The sequence below is a fragment of the Gallinula chloropus genome (genome assembly GCF_964237585.1).
Source record: "Gallinula chloropus genome assembly, chromosome: 3".
In the NCBI taxonomy this organism is placed as follows: Eukaryota; Metazoa; Chordata; class Aves; order Gruiformes; family Rallidae; genus Gallinula; species Gallinula chloropus.
In genome coordinates, this window is record NC_140087.1 from 98828368 (window position 1) to 98853099 (window position 24732).

Consider the following 24732-nt stretch of genomic DNA (forward strand, 5'->3'; position numbering starts at 1 on the left):
AACCAACTTTATACCAACCAATGTGTGTACATGTTTACAGTGCCACTTGCATTCCATTCTTTTCAGGAATCAGATACAAACAGTCAGAAGGAGACTTGTTTCATCTGGCACCAGAATGACCATTTGTCGTGGTTTCACCCCGGCTGAGAGCCGAGATCCACGCAGCTGCCTGCTCCTTAAAGGAAAAGAGCAGGGGAAGAGGGAAGGGGTGGGGGTGGGGGGGGTGGGGGGGGAGAGGGAAGGGAAGGGAAAAGGAAGGGTCAAATAACTCCAAAACCAAGAAATTAAGAGGCCCGTGGGTTGGGATAAGGATAGTTTACTAAGATAACAGAAAGATACAATATAACAATGCCAACAGGACTTTAGAGCAAAAATATATGAAGCTGTTGATACACAATGCAGTTTCTCACCAAACCACACAACTCAGGCCGTGCCACCCAGAGCCGTCCCGGAACCCGACCGTCCCCCAAGAACCGCGCGTCCTGGAGCCGCCCTTGGCCTTCCTCCCGTCAGCCCCCCAGTATCCTGGGCAGGACGTAATTGGCGTGGAATACTCTCTTTGGTCAGTTGGGTCACCTGTCCTGGCTTTGCCCCTCCTTTCTCATGAAGACCTGAGAAAGTCCTTGACAGTCTGACAGCAATTAACAACATCAGGGTGTTATCAGCACTACTCCCATTTTAACTCCCAAACACAGCATCCCATCCGCTACTACAAATGAATTTAACTCCATCCTGACCAAAACCAGGACACCATTGTTACACGACATGTCTCCTCTCAAAGCACAGACTGATTCCAAACAGCTTTTGCACCTATTCTACAACATACTCTTCCCAACACATGGTTTATCATGATGAAATCCATTGATCTACAACCCACACACACCCCACAATTACTTCTGAATTCCAAATCCTAATTAATTTGATTCTACTAAGTATAGAAAGTACAAGTAAGACAAACTGATAATAAATATAAAATAGGAATAAATATAGGGTATTTTTATAACAGAATAAGAAGTACTATGTCTATACAGAAGCACTATTCAAATTGTTCTTTACTTTTACCTGTTTGTATTGGAAATAAACCACCGAAGCTCTACCTTTTTTTGGGAGGTTTTTGGTTTGTTGGTTTTTTTAATATGCTTTTTATGCCAAAGCATGATGTCAGTGAGAAAAAAGGAGAGGCAGAAGACAGGGTTAGAGTGTATGAATCTTTTGTGCTTACATACATTGAAGACTTTCAAGGTTTGATAAATTCCCAGAATTTTCCTCAGATCTCATCAAATTTATTATAGATTTCTTGTGATCTGTAAGTCATTCCCTCGTGTGAGGGTGCCTCTGTAAACCCTGCAAGCCACTTTCATTCTGTGAGCCTTGTCTTGCATTTCCAAAGTTTTAGCATGGTAAAGTTTGCTCTCAATTGTTAATCTGAGAAATGCTGTCCTTGTTAACAATATGAAGTCCTACTGCAATTGGTGTGGGGTATGTCTATTCAATGAACTGACCAGCAGTGATCTGTTGTACAGGACACTCCTCTTTTTCTTCCCCCATTTCTTTTTCTTAAAAATTATGCACCTTTTCAGGTGGACATACCTGAAAGACCATAGTCTTTGATAAATGTGATTCAAGTGGAAAGAGCAGTTGCTTGTTTTCCCACAGGGCTAACAGTCCCTCCATCTAACCCTACTGGAATCAAAACAAGCACAAATGACAAGTCTGCAATTGTTTGGAGTCAGAAGGTACAATCAGTGAAAAGCATTGCTCAAAAACACGTACTATATCTGATACAAATTTTTGTAGTGACAGTGCTTATCAGGGGAAGAGAAGTCTGGGAAGTTGTTTAGGGCATCTGATTTCAAGGATGCCTAAGAAAATTCTGGACCATCTTTGTTTTACAAATTAGCAGATTTCTCTATCTTTCTGCAGGTCTTTTCTCAAGACTTTGGGATGGAGGAGACAGTTCAGAGGAGTTTTCTGATGTCATATCAAATCTGCATACTTACTACCCCTAGCCATTATAGTCCTTTACCCCACAGTTCTTTAGAACAGACCACTATTTTTATGAAGTGCAGTGAAAGATTTATTTTCCACTGCAGGATTTCATAAGCAGCTCTGCTGAAGAGTAAAACACTAACTTTCACCATCAGGGGACAAGAAAAACATACAGCCATCCAGCTGACACTGCACTAGGTCTATTACATGATATTTCATAGTATTCTTCATCTCTGGACGGATCTGACATTGTCTATTCCCTCACAGAGAGATCTAACTCTCTTTTTCTGATAAAAAATCCTAAATGTTTTCTTTATGTGTGCCTCTAAAGTTCTTTTTTTTCCCTTGTGGAAGAGGATACACTACACAAAGGTAACATTGCTTGGTCCGTGTTTTTTCAAATCAACAGTTCTTCAATGATTGTTCTAGATAAAGAAATGAAGAGACTAGCACTCACAGGAAGCAATTTCTTTACTTCACATATTTACAAAATTCTATCCCATCCAATTTATTCCTGACTTGTAGGTCTGCAAGGACTGAAAATTGACTATCTATAAATAAATCCAATATTTTAAGACATCTTTTCATTTTGATCAGTTTATTATATTATTGTCAATGTTACATCTCAGATTATTCCATATTTATTTGAAATGCAAATAGATGAAGAAATGAAAACTTTAACAAGTTTTAATAGGGTTTGTTTTTTTTCAAACAGAAATCTGTAATATACAGAATTGTAAAAACAAACAAACAGATGGCAGAACAGATTTTTTTGTATATGATTGTTATACTTTGTTGCAATCCACCTCCCATAGGAAACTGTGACAAAGGGCAATTAACTAATTTCACATAAAACCACCATCATATCTTTTGTTAATGAGGTTCAAACCATATTTAAGACAGAAGGAGCACTAGGGAATGATTCTGCTTGGGTTTTATATTTATAACCGGCTGTGATAACATTCTCATACTTCTGCTGCTGTGTCTTGCAGTTACATTTGCCGTACTAGCCATCACATGCAGCATCACACAGCGGTGAGTGAACTGCCCAAAGCCAGATCAAATCATTCCACTGTGAATGATCCAAATCATTTGTGACTGGTAAGAGTACCTCTTATCTGGGCCCCTTGCTGGTGAACTTCTCCAGTCTTCTGTTTCATTCTGGTAGCCATACATGTAAAACTACCAGGAGATATTTTTGAAACACCACAGTGAACAGTATGTTACTGACTTTCAGTTCAAACCATCTTTCACATCATACCCTAACAGCACTGCCTCCCATCTGCCTCAGTGCCTACAGGAGATCAGCTTCTGAATTGAAATTCAGCTGGCTGAAACTAAATCTGAACAAGACAGAAGTGAGGTTAGAAGGAAAATGGTAACATTTTGAAGAACTAGCCAAAGCCATGAAAACATCCTCAAATGAGGAGTCTGTTTTCTGACCGTCAAGAGATTTCACAGCCTGAGGGTTAGCTGACATCCTCCCAAGTATGAAATCTGTCAGGAATAAATTCTCCCATCCATGATGAGCCAGCAGGCTATTCCTGTGAAAATCCTCTCGGATGCTGACTTGGCAATAGTTTTGTACATGTTCATGGCTTCCAGGCTGCACAGTTATAGTATTCAGTGCTGGCCGTGCCAACGATAGCCTTCAATGGGCAGCTGATCAAAACCCGTCACTCTGCTTGCTAAGCAAAATAAGTCAATTTTGGTACATCATCCCAGTGCTGTGAACACTACACTGGCTCCTGAGTGAATGCTAAATCATATTCCTTGTTCTAATCCTAATCTTCAAAGCCCTAGATCCAGGTTACTTCAGGGATAATAATTTCTCACTGTGAGAAAAGACCCACTCCTCGGGGGTGGTGGAGCTATCAGCTAGGCAAGGAATTATGCTGACAGAAGGAGCTTTGGAGCACTCTTCCACGGGAGGATGGAAACAACCACAAAGCTTACCCGTCTTCAAGCAAAGTAAAACATTTGTCCCTTCAGAATAAAATGAAACATCTTAAGCAAACACATCCACCCCTCATATACAACCATTTCCAGGAAAGATGAGAGTATAACTACAAGGATATAATATTACAATTAATTTAAGATAGTATCTTTATGTGAAAAATTATGAAGTATATAGCTGTGGGTCAGTCTGACTGGCAACTGATAGGGAATTTATCTTGAGTATCTCGATGAACCTATGCCTTCACAGAAAATATGGTATAAACAGATTAGACAATCTATGTAAAGATTTTCATCTCAGTGTGAAAAGCACTATGTCCCATTGCAATTGTTTTAATGATTCAGCTTCTCAAACAGCATGTTTTGCATTTCTTGAAGTAAACAACCACTTAAATAATCCTTGATTTGTTTTTCCCAAAGGTATGTCACATTTCAGCCCACAGCCACTCAATAAAAGGAGAGAGATGCATTTTCTTGCCTTAATTCAATAAATAAACCTAAACAAGTTTGTTTTCTTTGCTTTTCATGTTAACTTAACAGGCTAGTAAATTAATGAACCTGCTTGGAAATAATATAGCACTTTCAGGCATGCAACCATGGATGTAGACAGGGCAAATCTCTGTGTTACAATAATTAGCTGTGAATTGGCATATCCTTACCAACATGCTAAGACTGTGTGCCTAGCATTATTTTTCTCTTTAGTGGAAATCTCAGTTCACAAAATCAAACAAGCCTTTCTATTTTAAACAAGTAGTGAGAACACAGCGAACTGTGTAGTGCAGACCAATATGACAGCTGGAAAAAAATTTAGAAATAGAAGGAAAAATCTTCACTTGGTGCAAATTGGTATACTTAAAGTCATTACTTCAGCTGTAATTATCAAGCAAGTATGAATGCTTTGAGTTTTAACAGAAAGCAAATCTTTTGGGTCTAAGACAAACACATATGTAGGCCTAAATCTGGTGGTCTTTTACCTCCCAAATCCCCTCTTTCCATCCAAAGTTCAGCTTGCTATCCAGCCTGCTGACTTCATCTCACAGACTTAAAGGTTTGAAAGGTTTAAGATGCACAAGCATGAAAGAAAAAAGAAAGAACAAAACAGTTTTCCAAGGTATCACAGCCTTCAGAAAACCCTCGGTGCAGTTGACTGTATATATCAACAACCAGGCAGACTGCAGTAGTGTGAGAGGTCTGATTGCTTTCTTTACACATGTAATGGTATTGAGTCCTTGTCAAGGTTAAGAGTTTTAAAGTGTATGAGAAAAACTAAGGACTAGGGAAAAGAAAGGATTGTGTTTTGGTTTGTGATGAATGAGAGTGACTATTAACAAAAAAATCCCCTAGAGGATCTTGCAGATTAATAAATGAGAGCTGCATTTTAAATTAGTAACAGTTTCAGTTACCACAGGAAATAATTCTCAGATTCTAAAGAGACTTATTTCTCTATCCTTTCTGTGGCTCACTGTGTAGCAAGTTTTTTCACCCACAGCCAGGCTGCTTTCATTTTAAAGCACAAGAATGTGGTACTCTGTGAACACTAGATTTTTTAGATTATAGGGACAAATGAAAATTCCCCCATAGTTTATCAAAGAATTGTAGGAGGCAGTAGCTGTTGTCATTGTCCACAGTGCCTGCCAATCGCCCTGGCATGAAATTACAATTAATGATGTATCACTGGGTTACATAAAGGATGTCAAACATATGGACCATTGCTGCAGCCAAAAGATAGGAGCAGCTTGCTGGAAGTATCACATAATATGCTATATTTTTCTGATATATCAGAATGTCTTTGCTAGTAAGAAAAGATATTAAATTGCAAACACATATCTAGTTTTGCTTTAGGCCACTCAATCCTGAACTGTAGAATAGTTGTGAATGTTTATGGTTTTAGAGACGAAGATGAGTAATATTTTTCATCTGTCTTTCTATCTGTCCATCTATGAACCCAATTTTAGATAGCTAGGTTTTCCCAACAGGATATTTTAAACTACTACCATTAGTAAGATGTGAGTGTTCATCCACACAGGGCAAGCTTAGGAGCACAGAGGCTTCATTTTAATCACTGTTAATGAAAGGAATGACCTAGTGGGTGGAAAATGAATATTAGAAAGAGCATTTTAAAAGTACATGCTTCCTCTAAAGGAAGCAAGCAAAATCTTATTAGTATGCATGTTAAATCCATTTCATTTCACACTTTTAAAGGACATGAGATAAATTCAATTTAACGTTTTCTAATGTAAAATCATACCACAATATGTGCATATGTGTTTTATAGCCTATAAATAACTGATTTGCAAAGGGAATGTTCTCTTCCCAGATAATTGAAACATAAGAGTCACAATGTAACCTACTCTATAAGTACAAGTTGGAATAATGTCAGCAACAACCCTACTACTAATAACACCACAGCCTGTTTGCATGAGATCACAGAGGAACTCCGAGAGTGCCTCTGCAGAGGGTGATCAGCCTCACAGGAAACCACCCGCGTCTGCTTCTGACTGAAATCTCTCAGCATGGTGTATTGGAAGAAGGAAAACATGCCTTGGATTCTCCATCCTCTGAGTCAGATAGCAAAAATTTGGAAGTTTGTTGATTAATTACTTGAGGCTGAAAGGGATCACAATTTCTCCATTCTTTTTCTGGTCTGCCACATGAGCAAGGTAGGCAGCAGCATACTGTCTGTGTTAATAACAGCTGCACAACCTAAAGAAAATCTGAAATTATGACCTTACTGGTAGACCAGATTCAATATCAGCAGAAACTAGGTCTGAAGCACATCCATGATTTCACAGATCAACTATGGCAAGTCCCTCATCTGCAAATCCAGTATCATCAGTTCTGTCAGTCCTAATGAAAGTCATTTGAGAGACAAGAGAGAAAATGAAACGTAAAGATGCTAATTTTCTCACTAACTTGATTGAATGATTTCCCCTGTCTAAGAGATGTATGCTATGGAGGCACAGCTGTTCTTCATTTCATTCACAATCTACTACTTGTAGTTGACTTACGGCCAAATTCAAAGGCAAGTTTAGTGAACTAGATAAGTTTAATAACAGTCTATGCCAATTTTTAATTTTAAGTCTTTTCAACTTGCCAATGTTACTTCAATGCTCCTACACACTCATAGCTTTAAAACCATTTATAGACACATCATGTGACTTCATTTAAGTAAATGCTCATCATCTCATCTCACTTTAAAGTCGGAGGTTAGAAAGAAGAACCTTCAGCAGGTACTTCATATCTTCTGGCTCAGGATGACTTGACCTGTTCCCTGTGTAAGCCTTTTTTTCCATTCTCTGCAGAAGGTCAAATAAAAAAACTTTTAGACATCCAAAACTGGCAGCAGTGAAACTTTGCTTGTGTGTCACTGCTGAACTGAGCTGAATAGACTTGAATCTAAACTCAGCCTATTGACTTTCTCACTGACTCCACTGGAGTCACCACAGCTGTATAGCAAAATAGGCTCAGGTACGCAGGTGAAGTATCACAGGTGAATGTACTGCACATACCCTGTGTGGAGGTGCTGGAAGAAATAAGTGTATCAAAACACAGCAACAAATACTAATAGGAAGACAAAGCAAGAAAACAAGCAAGCAAGGAAGTGTCACGATGGAGCAACTCAAAGCAAACATTTCCCCAGGATAAAAATGCCTGCCTTTTCATTTACAGATCCCTTCTTCAGTTGAGGTGTTATTTAGCAGTTCCATTTCCTCTAAAATTACAAGAATTCTTCCTGTTCTATGGCCAGTGCAATCAAGTCACCTTTTGCAGGAAGCAAGTATTACCTGGCTTCTTTTCCTCAATCTAGCAATACAGAAGAGCTCCAATACTGACAGATTCTGCCATCTGAGTATGCCAGGAGGAATCATCAACCATCCTAGAGACAGGAACAATAGGCACCTTCAAACTCTGCAGTAGTTTGAAAGATATTTCTATCAGAAAGGAGATAGATTTTCAGTATAAATTAAGGATATTATTGCAATCATAAAAAAAAAACAACCCCAAAACAAGTCTTCTGAACTGTGTTCTCTTATTGCATTTTCTTGAAAATGACCATTACTTTCGTTTCTACAAAGCCTGTAGACAACAAACTTGTTACAACTCAATAATAATATGAGATTTTCAATGATCCAAAAAGAAGACGCTGGATTTGCAATGGTACCTCTAGAATATTAACTGTCAGAAAGCCCTAGGTAAGATTGAGCCAGTAGGAATGTCTGCATACAAAACAAAATACAAGATGTCTCTGTAATATTGAAATGCAGTACGTGCATTTGCATTAGACCAGTGTTTAGTAGTGGGAAAAGATATGTCTCCATTAACTCAGGTTGCACTGTGTATACTCATATTAGCATATTGTGTGGGGGATCATAGTAAAGGAGAGTTGGGTTATATATATTTATTGGGTTTTGCGGTAGGGAGAATCAGAATGAATGTATTGGCAAGGGAGCCAAGGAGAGCAATGCCTATACAGAGAAAAGTGCTTAAGAATGTGTAGTCTTTGTGTAAGTAGGAAGTTACATTTAATTCAGTAGGAATTAAGCCCACACTTCAGTTATTTGCTAAATTTTGGTCGCGGGATCTGGACAAAATTAGGAAAATTTGCTTATCCCCATAAACTGCACAGACCTAGTCCTCTTATCTGTATTTATTATTGTACTCACTGATACTTTGCCTAATTTAGTCCCTGATCCAGAGACACACTATTTGCTCATAAAACATTGTGGCATTTTAGATGAAAACTCAGTGTTAACTGGAGATCACAGAGCTTAGCAACTAAATAAAGGGCTACATAGTAGCAAACTTGTAGGGGGCCACAAATTAAAAGTCTGTTATGTAAAAAGAACAAGATAATGGCTCTCAGAAATCTGTGAAGTGTGAGACTTTGTGGATGCTTATGTTCTTCCTTACAGTGAACTTTGCAGTCAGCCCTGTAACCATTTTCTACCCATTCAGAGAGTCATCATAACATCCATTAATGTTAAATCAATAACGCTTACAACAATGATAATGGAAAACTTCTCCTTCTGAATCGATCAAAACTCAATCTGTTCATATGGAAATTACCTATATTCATGTTTAATAATGAACAAAGAATCTCAGCTCAATAATAAAACATTGTCTAGTTTTAGAAGAAAAAAATAAAACGTGCATACTTTTTAAATACACAGTTTCTACCTAGGAGCCTTATCTATGGGAGAGGGTCTTTTTACCTAACCAAACAATTATTAGTTGAATTCAAGGTTAGGCATCTAAGAGGAGTATGTACTGCCAAGGGAAATTTGTCTCACTTAACTCAGACACTTAACTTGAATGTGTGATCATTCTTTCCACTGTCTACAAGGCAGATCTAGGGTGGCTGACTGGAACCTGACAGCTAATTTTTTTAATGCTCAAATTGGATAAGATTAATTTCATCAACTGTGGATAAGTAAAGGACAACAGATAGGACTTTTGACATCATAAACAATTAGGTAAAATAGGACTTGGAAGAAAAATAGAAACATAAAATATTAGGCTATTTATTTAGGGTATATTCCGTATCACTAATGGTATTCCATAGACTAATGATATTATGTATAATAGTGGATAGTGGATTCCATATAACTTAACTGCAAAAAAAGTTCTTCATAAACACTCATCTGAAAATGCCACTCACATTTTCCTTACCTTTTCAAGGATCCAAAGATCCAAATTAGATTTTATATTGCTAATGCTCAGTGTCAGAGAGAATCACCCCAAATGAGTAAAAACCAAACAAAGCCAACCTTCTTAGCACTGAGGTCCCTATTCTGGAAAGAAAAAAAAAAAAAAAGGAGAGGGTGTGAATGAAATCTTCAAACTTCACTGAAAACACTGGGGGTCTATGTGGGTTTAAGGCACATACATACACTTCACATTCTGGAAACAGAGTTTTAATAGACTCCTTTTAATAATACCCCTAATGCCCACAGTTTTCTTATGGGCAATGTGATCATTAGACAGAGTTCCAGTGTTGTCTGGTTTTCCACAGTTATTAAAATGACAAGATGTTTTATTAAAATGGGATTTGCACGCTGGGAGCCGAGTCATAAAATCAACTTGAGACAAATGGACCTCTAAGACTTTTTATCCAAATATCTTTTGTCTGCTGACTATAGCAAAACTAACATTAGTTTTCGTTTAAGCCCACAATGGGTAAATAAAATTAAAATTATAATTCCATATATTTTACTTATATCTGCAAATTATATAATTGACTTTTTTGCCATATACAATGTCTTGAAAAACTTTTAAAATTGTATATAAAGATGAGAATTTATCTGCCATAATGAAGCTGGTAAGCATCAAACAATATGTCTATATGTTGTAAGATTTTGCAATAATCCTTTACTTTCTATATATAACATACTCTAAATGCAAAGGTAATGGTTTGGGGTTTATTTGTCTTAGGATTATACAGAAAATTCTTGCAAGCTTTTTAGTCACCGAGTAGAAAAAGTACACAAGTTAGGAAATGTAATACTTTTCATGAGATACAAAAGAAATATCAATGGTTTTAGTAAACAAAGGACTTTGCGTCCTTTGCCTTCTGTAGTCCTGCTTTGTACTCTATAAGTCTGTAGTTACTAAGTCTATGTGTACTGTTCTCTAACTGAAATGAATTCTAAATTGATATAAAAATCCAAACTTCTGACATCATTTATTTGTTCTTAGAGTGAAAGATAGACTACCAATGGTTGTAAAAATGCCACATTAATTAAAGCTTTACTTTATATTCCCCACTTTCCTGAGATGATATATAGTTTAATAGACCAGAATGAGGCAAATATAACAGGCTTTTCTGGTTGTTTGCTTGTGTGTGTTTGGTTTGGGTTGGATTTTTTTTTGTTGTTGTAGTATAATAGATACTTCTTCATAACCTTTGAGAGCTTCATCAAGAGGTCAGTCCTGGCCAAGCAGTTCAGAACAGCTAACTATGTATCTTGCCCCTAAAATTCAAAGCCTGAAGCAAAACTATTTTCTCTCCCATAAATAATTTTCCTTATAAAGAAAACTGCTTGAGTCTAGATTGGGACCCAGGAACAAATCAATGCACATGTGATGTGGATGTGAATGTGATGTAGCCCTGGAGCTAAACAAAGAGTGAAACAGCTACACAGTATATCCACACTAAGCCTATCCCCAACTCTCCTCATTTTGCACCCTTGGAAAATCGCAAAGGACTTCATTATGCAACTCACTGAATAAATACAGTGAAAGTCACTGCCTTCCCTTTGTTAGCACATCCTGCACTGTTTGACACTGTCCTGCATGGCATCCTTTCTCTAAATTGGAGAGACAGATTTGACAGATGGACCACTTGCTGGATAAGAAATTGTCTGGCTGGTCACACTCAAAGAGTTGCAGTCAACAGCTCAATGTCCAAGTGGAGAACAGTAACAAATGGCAATCCTCAGGGGCTTGTACTGGGACCAGTGTCATTTAACATCTTTGTCAGCAATATGGACACTGGGACTGAGTACACCCTGAGCAGGTTTGCCAATGACACCAAACTGTTTGGTGAGGTCAACCTGCTGGAGGGAAGGGATGCCATCCAGAGGGACCTTGGCAGGACTGAGAGATAAGCCCATGCAAACTGCATAAAGTTCAACAAGGCCAAGTGCAAGGTCCTACACATGGCTCAGGGTAATGCCAAGCACAACTACAGGCTGGGCAAAGAATGGATTATGAGCAGTCCTGAACAGAAGGACTTGGGGGTGTTGACAGACACAAAGTACAACATGAACTGCAATGTGCACTTACAGCCCAGAAAGGCAACTGTATCCTGGGCTGCATCAGAAGCTATGTGACCAGCAGACTGAGGGATATGATTCTGCCCCTCTGCTCTTGTGAAACCCCACCTGGAGTACTGTGCTCAACTCTGGGGTTCCCAGTGTAAGAAGGACAGGAACATGTTGGAGCAAGTCCAGAAGAGGGCCACAAAGATGATCACAGGGTTGGAGTACCTCTACTATGAATACAAGTTTGGCTTGTCCAGCCTGGAGAAGAGAAAGCTGTGGGAAGATTTTATAACAGCCTTCCACTGCTTGAAGGGGCCTACAGGAAATCTGGAGAGGGACTGTTTACAAGGAGATGTAGTGATAGGGTGAGAATCATAGAATCATAGAATAGCATGGGTTGGAAGGGACCACAAGGATTATGGAGTTCCAACTCCCCTGCCACAGGCAGGGTCACCAACCTCCAGGCCTGGATAAACTGAATGGGTTTAAACTGAAAGAGGGTAGATTTAGATTAGATACAAGGAAAACATTATTTACTGTGACAGCAGGGAGGCCCTGGCACAGGTTGGCCAGAGAAGCTGTGGCTGCCCCCTCCCTAGCAATGTTCAAGGCAGGCTTTGATGGAACTTTGGGCCACCTGGTCCAGAGGAGGGTGTCCCTGCCCCTGGCAGTTAGATTGGAGCTAGATGATCTTTGAGGTCCTTTCACACCCAAACCAGTCTATCATTCTATGATACCTCACAAGATGCCAGGTTATGCTTGCTATTGCTGGAGCTCTTATTGTGAAGAATGAAAGCTATAAATGTCAATAGGAGAACTCTAGAAATTTAGAAACTAACCTTGGCAAAGTGAAATGCACATCAGCTCAGAAGTGAGACATATTGGATATCTCTGAAAAATGAGGGAATAAGACACAACAGAATACTTTCAGTCACAAACTCTGCAGCAGGTTTGACCACAGACTTTGGGTCTAATGGTATAGTGCATTTAATAGTTAACAGTTTCCATTGAAAGAAAACCTAGGTACAGAGAGGACAGTAAGTCCTAAGGCACAAGAATACATATATAGAAGGAAAGGATACAACTGCTGTTGGCAAAGTGCTAGTGAATATATAAGGTGATGAAAGAATGTTATTTGAAGAAGGAACCTATTCATTTGGAAGTATACACATTCAAATATTTTTGCTAAGAACAACAATATCTGTCATGACTATTTTTCTTCTATAGTTATTCTTCTTGTAATATTGTATATATACATTGGTTTCATTGCTAAACTAAAGGAGGATTTTGCTGAACTGATGAAGTACTATTGATATTTTTGTATTTTAAAAGATAAATATATGTTATACAAAACCTCAAATAAAACTTTTGGTTTACTTTTGACATTCCTTAAACCATATTAAACATTTACTTTTTTTTTTTAATTTGTGTCAACTTTTAGATTAACAGTGGTCTTTTTGAAAAAAAAAAAAAAAACAACCCTGTAATGGTTCCTAAGGAACAATGTAAAGGAAAGATAACACTGGATTTAAATGAAAGGAAAAGTATTAGGCTGAAGGGCAAGTATTAGTTCTTGCCTCACAGCTAGAGCCCTTTGGAGGGGTTAACAGTGAAGCTGATGAGGGAGATTTGGTTGATGTAGTCTACCTGGATTTCAAGAAAGCATTACAAAAGTCTGTTTCAAAGCCTCTTAAGGAAGCCAAGAAACGAAGGGAAGAAAGTGTAGGTCTTTAAAGGGGTAAATAATTGATTAAAAGATAGGAAACAGAGAACATTGTGTCCTTGTTCTGGAGGCAGGACACTACTGGATACCTACAGAGATCTGTGCTGAAATCCTTGGGCTACTTAGCCCAGAAAAGAGAATGAAAAGCAAAGTGATGAATTTTCCTGATGATACCAAATTTATCAGAATTGTGAAGATGGTGCATGAATTCTGTGAAGTGGCAAATAATCTTGCGAAAGTGAGTGACTGGCAAGAAATGGCAGATGAAATTAAGTAGATTTGAAACGTAGGTAAATACAAAGTGACGCACCGTGGCTTCACATGTACAATATTGGGATCTGAGCTGTCATCACCACTCCTGAGTGAGACCTCAGGGACGTAAGGATCAGTCTTGTAAACAATTTTGTTAAGTACCATCCTCCATGACCTTAGTACAAAAAATAGGACAATATGAAATCTGAAGATTACACAAAATACCAGGGTAACAGCAACATGATGTAGGAAGAGTTGGTGACCTTGAGGACTAAAGTAATCCAATTGAGAGTTACCAAATGAAAACAAAAATCTGTAATGACCTGGTTCTCAAAAGGGGAAAACTGATAGGGGATATATTTAGCTTGGAAAAAAAATACCTAACCATCAAGGGATTAAATCCTGGGACAAGCTAGTGGGGGCAAGAAAAGTCAAAATAGCTTTGCTGTTCAGCTTGATCAACTAATAAACAAGATCTGTTCTAAACTTTTATCCTTGTGAATTAACTACCCAAAGGAACGTGGGTAAGATTAATTTCTAGAGTCATCCTTCACTTCTCTTGTAAAATTGCAAACTAAAATCCAGCATGACAGAAGACAGGAAACTTTCCCAAGCATCTGAGGATGAAAGGGAGATATAAAATGGAGATACAAGCCAGGCATATGAAGGCCAAACCAGTAATTCTGATGTCTTGCAAAGACTCAGAGAAGCAGAGGCATAACTTAGGGAGACCTGTACAAAGGGATATACCAGTCCCTTTGGTCCCATTAAAGGGAAGGTTGCAGATATTTACATTGCTCACTGCAGCAGTACCTCCCAGGTGCTCTGTACAAATTGTGGTGGGAATAGGAGTAAGGGAACAGAGGGGCTCCTCTGCTTAAGCTTCTGCTGGTCAGTGAGTGCCATCCCATAAATTATATTGCCATATGAAAGTATTACCATGTTCTAGTGTAGTTTGTGCCTCATCAGAGTTTCTTAGCCCTGGTATAGCACCAAACTGACGGAGCTACACATCTGCAGAACTGCTGGCTTGTGTCTGGCTGGCTCAGTCTTCAGGGAGTGAGCTTGTGTTTGCCCATGCTCACCCCTGTTCACAGGCACGTTACCTTTAACTTGCCTTCCCTGGGTGCCAAGAAAAGGCCACTTTTAGCACATGGTGCTAAATTGACCTCCCATTCATGTTTTATTCCCTCTCAAGGTGGGATGACCCCTCTACATTTTTGAACTCAGAAAACTTCCCCGTTTTTCTGTGGCAGTGCATTTTCCCTATTGTCATGCATTTGTGGTGCTGACAGGTGGAGAGGTTTGGAAAGGACATGTTTGGAACAAGTAACTAAGGTGACACATTATAATCTGGTATCAGTTTTCTATCAGTTAGGTAGAATCTTAAAGGAAAGAGAGATAGAAGAAGAGGGAGTCAGGGGACTGCTTTTTACGGAAATTAAATTATTATCCTGATATCACTGCACAGTATGACTGCAAAGGTTGTACATCAAAAGGTTGTACACAAATGTTCTTCATGTTCCCTTTCATTTCAAAATGATCGTGAAGAAGATAAATGGTGCCAGCAAGATCCCGTCTTGTTGGAACTCATACAATATGTATGTCACAAAATAAACATCTTTTTTAACAAAGAAACACAGTAAGAAAACTCAAAGTAGCTAAATGGTACTTGCACTTCAGCGTAGCCACACACAAAGTTCCCAATATCTTTTGCTCATGATAGTTAAAAACATAAATAGACGAACATTTTCAGTTTTCTTGTACAAAATGAGTTTGTGGTTGGTGCTTCAGAAGAGAGTGAATTTAACCTGTTTACTTTATAGAATAAATGTCTAACCTAGGGGTAAGTAGAAGAAAGAAGGAAAGCAACACATACATATATTTTGCAAATAAAAAAGCCTACAGAATTTCATAAGATATAAAGATTTTTAGCTCTACAGTATATCGATAGCCCAATTTGATCCCTGTATGGAAATGTAGTAGTTTAAAGGTTTAATGGCACTTCACAGGAACTAAAAAATCTATCAAGTCACTTTCCTTAAAGTTTCTAAATAGAATTAACTCATAATGTCATTTGCTGACATACCAGTTCCTAAAGTTTTGTATTTCATGAGTAGATACTTCATATATCACACAACAAACCCCCAAATACTATTCTTCACTTGTTCGACAGATGCTCCATGTATATGTCCTGCTATATCACAGTCAGAGCCTGAGTGGGGACCTGTTTTGGTCAATAGAGGGCTCTCACTTACTTGAATAGGATTTGGATCAGGAGCACTGGATGATGTTAATGAGGATCATAAATTTTAACTATGACCCTCACAATTTATTTTAAACTTTTTTTATACCACTGCTAATTTCCAAAAACATTTCAACAGTGTCTATCAGGTTTTTGAGCTCTCAAACAAGATGATGTTTTAATGCCTTGAAATTTAGTTAAATTTATTTTAACCAAATCTAACTTAAACAAACAGATTAATTATTTTTTCATTATTCCATTAAAGCCGACAGATAGAAAGCATTAATTTATATTTTTTTCCAAAGATTCTTCTCTTGAAGTGTGAAATATGTAATTTTTCCATGCCAAAATTTCTGCTTTCTCCTTTTTCTAAATGCAGAGTACTGAGAAGCTAGCTGGAGATCTTGCAGAAAGAAAACAGGCAAGATTTGTACTTTTCAGAGTGGTTGTTACCCTGAGCAGCTCCAGGGTCTGTGGAAAGGCAGTTTGACAGTTCTAAGCAGCTGCTGGGGACAGACTTCTTCTCCAGTGGCATACTTCCAAACCTTCTGCGGCTGTAAAATTGCATGCTGATGGATCCCTTATGGTATAGAAAAGTTAATGTTGTCTTTCAGACACCGCAGAAGGAACTAAGAGGGGAAGGAGCGTGACCGACCTGGACAGCTAAAAGAAGAATCCTTTAAAAATGTGTGGAAGAATGAGAAGTCAGCCAGGAAAAGAGAGATGAATGAAGAGTGAAGAGAGGAATTTTCCTATTCTGGTACAGTCAGTGAGTTCTCAGCATGGGAACCATCCCAGTGAAGGCACCTGGCTGAGATCTACAGCTTTTGAGAAAATACAGGAGACAACTTCTGCTCAGATCATGAGAGAGGAGCAAGCGAATCTTTCTCAAAGGCCAGAACTGAAAGAGAGCTTGTTTAGCAGAAAACCACAGCAATGGTGTGCCTACTTATTTCTGAAGACTGCAGGATCAAGTCCTACAATGTTTCTAGACCAAACAATAAAAAATTCTACCAATTATCCATTTCTATCCTGAATGTGAGTGCAGTTCCCTTCCTCTATTTTGGGAACTCAGAAACACTTTTGCATCTACCAGGTGCACCAAATGTTCTTCAAGCCATCCTCCCTGTGAAGTATCCATTGCCTTTTTCAAGCTAAAAGCTTTCTGTCTTCCTATTTTTTTTTCCTTTGGGATACACCCTGTATACTTATTTTCTTCCACCTTCTCCCTGCTTCCCTAATTTTATGGGTTATGTGCCTTTTACTTCTTTCACATTCCCATTTCTTCCTCCCATCTGCCCCGTGCTTTCCCATTCTCTGCTTCCCCAAGGTTTTATGTAGCTTCACAATCTTTCCCCTAGTTCTGCTGTTCCACCCATCTCATCCTTATTGTTAACTTACTTTCTTTTTTTTTCCTTCTTCCCTCTGGGGCATATATCTTTCATGGTGCCAAGCTCATTTAGAGTAACGGCAGAGATGCGATTGGAGCCTGTGTCATGCTGGGGGCTCTATATGGATGCCTACAACTCATTCTATTTGTAGGCAACGACAGACAAACAGAGAAATGTCATCACGTGTAAGACTCAGAAAAGAAAGCAGAAGGTATTGCAAGGAAGGAATGAGGCTGTTGACAGAGGATTTGTCTTTAGCTGTGCTTCAAATTCCTCAGCAGACTCGGCACCTTCATCCTCCGATCTTCTTTGGCAGAGACCTTCCCAATGCTCTTAAAAGTGTGATACAAAGGTTACCACACCCTAAATGACTCCTTTTATGTTTTCTATTGCTCAGGCTATTTTCAATGTTTTGTTCCTGTCAGTGCTTTGTATAGGGTATTAGTCACTATAGCAACCTTAACTGCAATTTGACCAAGAATATAAATGAGAAATGTGTACATTACACAGTAATAGTTCTGTATTCATCACCTCCCAAATATTTCACAGGCAGAAGAATTACAAAAGACTTTTTAAGTGATCAAACAAAAGCACTCGATTTGTTTAGGAAAACAAACTAATTGTAATACAAATTGCTTGAGCCCTGCACTTGTAAAGGGATGCATCAGACAAAATCTGCAAAGGTAACTTACTACAAATTATTGGAATTGTATGTCTGTTAGTGATTCTTCCATAACAGTGACTCAGATGCACATTTTATATCAAACAAGATAAAGTACCACAGTTCAGATTTATGTTGCAATGAACAGAAAGAATGGATCAAATTCTGCAAAGGGGAATAGGTTTTGCACTGTTCATAGGAGCCCCAAAATATTAACTTTGGGAAAAAATCCTCAAGGTCTAAGGAATGTGATAAAATACAAAATATTAGTAGTCAATACGTAGATTGGGGTCTTTGGATTCCTAGCAAAGTTTAATTTATACCACAGTACACCAGAATGAATCCATGTAGATCAGTGCTAGCAAGCTATAGCAAAACTCCTGCTGTGAGAAAAGCAGCAGTCCAGGTTGCACATGCTGCAAAAGTGTATCACAACCAGGTTTTGTCTGGGGCAAAAGTCTCTCTCATTATGACCTAGTCCCTCTGTCACCAAAATCTGGAAATGAAGAAAACTCCTTAACAACAATTTAATACCAAGAAGCAGGATGCATGGAGGATATCTCCAACCTAACATGCATGCCAATTCATGAGGCAGGTATTTTTATACACCTTGTGGTTTGCATATTCATTAAGTCATTTTACATATGCATCAGGTTTCTTGGAATGGTCTGTTTCCTGGTATTAATTATCTCATTTATACTTATTACACATCAGCACTTAGCCTTACAAAAAAATCCTTCTATGAGGGTGTTGCATTAGCTCATCACTCTACATAGAAGCTATCCCGTGGGCTATGCTGTTATAAGGTAAGGGAGCCTGTGAGAGCTGGCTAGCATTTCACAGCACTTCTTCCAAGCACAGGACCAGTGCATCCCTTTGAGCAAGAAATCGGGAAAGAGAGGCAGAAGAAGAAGACCTGCATGGATGAGCAGGGAGCTAATGAGTAAACTCAAAGGGAAGCAGAAGGTCTGTGAATTGTGGAAAAAGGGTCTGAGCACCTGAGAAGAATACAGGAATGTTGTCAGGGCCTGTAGGGACATGACTAGGAAGGCTAAAGCCCCCTTGGAAATGAAGCTGGCAAGGGACATAAAGGATAATAAAAAGGGTTTTTTTGGATATGTGAATAGTAAGAGGATGACCAGGGATAATGTAGGTCCCTTGCTGAACGAGGCGGGTGTCCTGGTAACGGGGGATGCTGAGAAGGTGGAGATACTGAATGTCTTCTTTGCCTCAGTCTTCACTTCAAAGGCCCCTTGGGATGCACAGACACTGGAAGAAAGTAATAAGAGTTTGGGAAATGAAGAGCTTCCCTCTGGTTGAGGTGGGGGTGGTCAAGGAGCATCTCAAAGGGATTAATGCACATAAAGCTATGGGCCTGGATGGGATGCATCCACGTATCCTTAGGGAGCTGGCAGAGGTGATGGCTGAGCTGTTCTCTATCATCTTCAACAGGTCTTGGAGAACAGAAGTGCCTGAGAACTGGAGGATAGCCAGTATCACTCCAGTCTTTAAAAAGGGCAGGAAGGAGGATCCCAGCAACTATAGGCCAGTCAGCCTCACTTTTGTCCCTGAAAAGGTGATGGAACAGCTTGTTCTGGATGCCATCTCCAAGCAATTAGAAGAGAAGAAGGTCATGAGGAGTAGTCAGCATGGATTCACCAAGGGAAGATCGTGCTCAACCAATCTCATAGCCTTCTATGATCTCATCACTGGCTGGGTAGATGGAGGGACAGCAGTGGATGTCATCTACCTTGACTTCAGCAAGGCTTTCCATACTGTCTCCCATGACATCCTGATAGCAAAGCTGAGAGAGCATGGGATAGATGAATGGACAGTGAGGTGGGTTGAGAACTGGCTCTCGGACCAAGCTCAGAGAGTGGTGATCAGTGGAGCAGAATCTGACTGCAGACCTGTGACTAGTGGTGTTCCCCAAGGCTCAGTGTTGGGTCCAGTTCTGTTTAATATCTTCATCAACAACTTTGATGAGGGAATAGCATCCACCCTCAGCAAGTACACTGATGTTACAAAGCTGGGAGGAGTGGCTAACACGCAGGAACACTGCGCTGCTGTCCAGAGAGACCTGGACAGGCTGGAGAGCTGGGCAGGGAGAAACCAGATGAGATTCAACAAAAGCAAGTGTAAAGTCTTGCACCTGGGAAGGAACAACCATTTGTATCAGTACAGGCTGCGGGATGACCTGCTGGAGAAGAGCTCAGTGGAGAAGGACCTGGGGGTCCTGGTTGATGACAGGTTGGCCATGACCCAGCAGTGTGTCCTGGTGGCTAAGAGAGCCAATGGGATCCTGGGGTGCATCAGGAGGAGTGTGGCCAGCAGGTCAAAGGAGGTGATCCTCCCCCTCTACTTTGCCCTAGTCAGGCCCCACCTGTAGTATTGTGTCCAGTTCTGAGGTCCCTGGTATAAAAAGGACAGGGATCTCCTTGAGAGAGTCCAGAGGAGAGCTATGAAGATGATTAATTGCCTGGAGCATCTCCCCTATGAGGAAAGGCCGAGTGAGCTGGGACTGTTCAGCCTAGAGAAAAGAAGACTAGGGGGTAACCTTATTAATGTTTATAAATATCTTAAATATCGGATGCAGGGGGAATCAGCCAGCCCCTTTTCAGTGGTCTGTGAAGACAGGACAAGGGGCAATGGCTGCAAGTTGGAGCACAGGAAGTTCCGCACCAACATGCGGAAGAACTTTTACACAGTGAGGGTGACAGAGCCCTGGGACAGGCTGCCCAGGGAGGTGGTGGAGTCTCCATCTCTGGAGATATTCAAGACCCGTCTGGACACCTGTCTGTGCAATATGAGCTGGGGAGCTGCGTTGGCAGGGGCGTTGGGCCCAATGATCTCTCAAGGTTCCTTCCAACCCCTAAGATTCTATGATTCCACATGCAGATTCCTCAAGTTGCCTATCTTGGTTCTTGCTGGTTTATCTGCATGATAACCTGACACATCTTCAGGATGAAATTTCAGTTATGAAATTTTTGTCCTTGTTTGTATTCTTATCTGAGGTCCCTTGCAGTTGTCACTCTTTGTTCCTGGTTTAGAGTTTGATGTTCCCTCTTTCTGTCCTTAGTAACTATACACTGTTCTCCATTACACAACAACAGCTCACTTTTGAGGCCTTACCATTTATGAATGGACAAGGAGTGCTCCCAGACCAATGGATCTTCAACCCTGATCACTCCCTGTACTGAGGGAATTTAAACCTAGTGGAAGATTTTAACATGTTATACACACATAGGTAAGTTTCACACTAACATAGCAACCTGGTTTTCACTGCCATTCCAATGTAATTCAGCTGTAAGAAATAATTCCTTCAAAGGCAACACAAGTCCAGAAGGAAAGTTAATTTATACTGGAGTATTTTCTTTCTTTTCACGCTTTTGGAGCAAGTCTAGCAAAATTATTACTATGGAATATCTGGTTGTTGGAGTCGCCTATGTTCTCCCAATCCAATTTCCATCTTTTACATTTTATCTTCCAGGTTCTCCAGCGCTATTATGCAAACATTTTCAATGACACTCCAGTAAAAACAAGCAAGTGCTTAAGTGCTTTCAAGGATGGAGACCCGGTGAGCATCTCATTCAAGAGTAGTCAGAGCTAGACATAAAGGATCTGATTCCTTTTGAGTAAAAAAATATAAATGTTTTGCATCATGCTATATTTTAGGTGAATAAGAATTAAATAATGGCAATACAGTGAGGCATGCAGCTACTGCCAAGAGATAAGAAAAATTGTTTCAGTTTTGGGACAGGAATACACACGTCATGTAAATCAGCATTGTTCTTGAAAAATCAATGAATTTGATTTTTCAGTTTCTGTCACCTAAAATTCTGGTCCCTGCATTGATCATAGAAGCGAACTTGGAAACAAAAATACATCAGAATGGTTTTTGATTTTTCTTAGACCATAAGGGAAATAATGTATTCAAAACTTGAGAAGTTTTCTTGCTGTATCCCAGTTGAGAAGGCTAAGAAATAAATTCTCTAAAGAATAAATGGTCACAACTCCATTGATCTGAACTGCATTACCCTCCATTTTTACCAGGAGAGGCAATATCACAGTTTCACAAAGGCATTTACTAGTTCTTATCTGCACACAAAGCTCATGGGAATAGCAATGCAGTCCACAGATACTTTAGGTACATAACACTAAGTATAATTTAGGCAAATAACACTAAAATTTTCAAATACAAATTTCTACCACAGACGAATGCTGAAGCACAACTCTGATTGCAATTTTTAGTAATTATGTTTATGTGTGTGCAAAAACCAACAAACTCCATCTTGGATCCTCAGGGTGGGTACAATTTTGTCCTTGACTGCACATTGTTTCAAAGACATTTAAAGCAAGTGGTGCTTTTATAGTATACAGATGATGTCCTGCTCTCCAGATGAGATATCTGCATTTTTCTATGCTATGAAAAATGTGGATCTCAATATACATATTTCTTAGTAGAGGGTTTGTACGAAAAGGTCAGTTTATTCTACAGTCTTAAGTCATGATGCCATCCTAAACAGAAGAACTGTGAACTGATGTATAGGGTATAACTGTAATTTTAGAGGGATTAATCTACCTTCATGAAGCTTCCTCAGTATGTAAACAGATGAAAGCTGGTGGACTTTGTAAACACAACATTTGCATATCTTTACATATAAAACAGACATCAAAATGGAACTTAGTTCTTACAGTAACTTGTGAAAATCACAAAAAAAATACTATAAATAATCCTATGAATAGATTCAGCTACCCTCCAGTCCTATTCCCCATGACTCCAGACCTGCCTTGCAGAGTCAATGCCACTGAATAACAATAAATTCTCCTTTAAAAAAAAAAGCCAAAGAACTAATTTTGCTTAGAACAGGAAGAATTGATAAAGGTGCAGAGCTGTAAGTCACTTGTGACAGATAACAATATAGATCACTTTAATTGAATAATCAATAAAATCACAACTGAATACAGAAAGTATTTCTGTAGCTCAGAAACAATATCTTTTCTTTGTATAAGAGGATTCAGAGAAAGCTTGTGGAAAAACCCCAAACACATTTTACATTTTCAGAAGCAACAATCAAATCGGCAACATAATTATGGTGCTGATTTGTGGGTTGTTTCTTTTTGGGGATTTTATGTTTGGGTTGTTTGTGTTTTTTAATTGAAACCATTCAGGAACAAATCTGTAGATGTGGTGCTTAGGGACATGGTTTAGTGGTGGAGCTGGCAGTGTTAGGTTTATAGTTGGACTCGATCATCTTAAGGGCCTTTTCCAACATAAACGATTCTACGATTATCTGAAATATAAGAAAGAAGAACCTATCTAAATACTTTAGCTACTAAAACATTGCTTAACTCTTGTACAGATCTTCTTGATATCAGTGTACACATCATTTTCTTCTACAGAACTGATGAGCATCAAATAACTACAGTTCCTCTCACGGTTGAAATAAATGTGGTCAGGCTTACACCTCTGCCCAGTGCAGTTGATTCTGTCCAGAAAACATTAGAGTCAGGAACATTGCTATGAGAAGTCACCATATTTTCCAAGTATATGAAAAATCTCTGGTACAGATGGTTTAGAAAAACTTTTTATGTAGGTTGAAGAGAATAAAAAAAATTTAAGTAAGCAATTTTGATAACTACTGTCAACATTGCTATAATTGGATAGATTCTTGAGATGTGAGAAGTGAGAAAGTTAAATTAAACATAAACATATAGCGATTATTTTACAATTATTAGGTGTCCTGAATTTCTATGAACACCAAGATATCTTGGAATTTTAATGTAAGCATATAGGTCTGCACAAATACGTTAAGGTTCCCTTGAATCATGCTTGGAAAAAACCCTATGACTCAAGTGCTGTGTCTTAGAAGATCATTAGTCTGTATCTGAAGAAAAAAAATGCCCGGTAGGATATTCCATAGATGACCAGGTGTTGTGTTAAGGGAAGGAAAATGCCCTCTATTTTTCCACACCAGGTTATATAAAAATGTGTCTATTCCAAAGGTGACCAAACTGCCTGAGAATGGATGGCCCCAAAGTAAATGAGATGGATCTGAGAAAATACACATTCAAGGGTAGACTACAGAACCTATATGTTAACAAAGAAAAAAGAAATCGGTTTTAATTGATAAGTTTTGAATAGTGATCAAAATATCGTGATTTAAGCACACAGGTAATCATCAAGATTGACCATGACCTATAGCACAGGTGATGTTGCGTCCTAACTCAGGCATATAAAGCTGTAGCAAACCTCACTGAGCTGCTAAGCACTGTGTCTTTTCAGAATCAGGTATGCAGAGCTGGTGCTATGGTATCCTGCATGGTATGACTAATTACACCAGCATTGCCTTGTTAGTGTGAAAGGGACCTGTATTTTAGAGTCTGCTTTAAGGTTTCGTTAGCTGTGTTCGGTCTAGTTACAAGCCCTTGAGGACTGGTCCTGGCTGAGAAATCTGAATGCAGTTGTTTGCTTAGTTTACCTTTAGTGACAACATATACTGCTGTAGTTACTGTTTGGTAATAGAGGTGGAGAAATGGAAGCTTCCCTTTCAAGGCTAGGATAGGGACCCTGCAGCTTTTTTTCTGGTGGGGAATAAGAGAGATCAGAGCGCGTGAGCTACGCTGTGCCGTATCCAGAACCATGCTGTTGTGTCTCTGGAGAAGGCTGGCCTGTGGCACTCAGCCTACCACAAACACCTATAAAAAAAAAGGATTACACTCTTATAATAAACAGAATTCTCCTTAAAAAG